This window comes from Nanorana parkeri, unplaced genomic scaffold, assembly GCF_000935625.1.
Source record: "Nanorana parkeri isolate BGI_ZX_2015 unplaced genomic scaffold, ASM93562v1 scaffold4015, whole genome shotgun sequence".
Taxonomy (NCBI): Eukaryota; Metazoa; Chordata; class Amphibia; order Anura; family Dicroglossidae; genus Nanorana; species Nanorana parkeri.
Genome location: NW_017310282.1, coordinates 22,968 through 23,816, shown reverse-complemented (window position 1 = coordinate 23,816; position 849 = coordinate 22,968). Strand labels below are relative to the sequence as shown.

The following is an 849-nucleotide window of genomic DNA, read 5'->3' as shown; positions in this document are numbered from 1 at the left end:
GGGAAGAGCAGAGGGACAGATTGATGAAGGGTTGGATGGTTGGTTTGGGGGTGGGAAGAGCAGAGGGACAGATGGATGAAGGGTTGGTTGGTTGGTTTGGGGGTGGGAAGAGCAGAGGGACAGATGGATGAAGGGTTGGATGGTTGGTTTGGGGGTGGGAAGAGCAGAGGGACAGATGGATGAAGGGTTGGTAGGTTGGTTGGTTGAAGTGATGAGCAGAAGGGCGGATGGATGAAGGGTTGGTTGGTTGGTTGGTTGGTTGGTTGGTTGGAGGGAAGAACAGAGGGACAGATGGATGAAAGGTTGGTTGGAGGGAAGAGCAGAGGGACAGATGGATGAAGAGTTGGTTGGTTGGTTGGAGGGAAGAGCAGAGGGACAGATGGATGAAAGGTTGGTTGGTTTGGGGGTGGGAAGAGCAGAGGGACAGATGGATGAAGGGTTGGTTGGTTGGTTGGTTGAAGGGAAGAGCAGAGGGACAGATGGATGAAGGGTTGGTTGGTTGGTTAGTTGAAGTGATGAGCAGAAGGGCGGATGGATGAAGGGTTGGATGGTTGGTTGGAGGGATGAGCAGAAGGACAGATGGATGAAGGGTTGGTTGGTTGGTTGGAGGGAAGAGCAGAGGGCCAGATGGATGAAAGGTTGGTTGGTTGGATGGTTGGAGGGAAGAGCAGAGGGACAGATGGATGAAAGGTTGGTTGGTTGGATGGTTGGAGGGAAGAGCAGAGGGACAGATGGATGAAGGGTTGGTTGGTTGGTTGGTTGGAGGGAAGAGCAGAGGGACAGATGGATGAAGGGTTGGTTGGTTGGTTGGTTGGAGGGAAGAGCAGAGGGACAGATGGATGAAGGGTT

At 53.1% G+C, this 849-nt stretch overlaps 1 protein-coding gene across 1 annotated transcript in view; it reads right to left on the bottom strand.

The window, feature by feature from the left end:
- Nucleotides 1–849, bottom strand: part of LOC108803676 (vang-like protein 1) — an 8,404-nt gene that overhangs the window by 1,476 nt on the left and 6,079 nt on the right. The window lies entirely within an intron of this gene.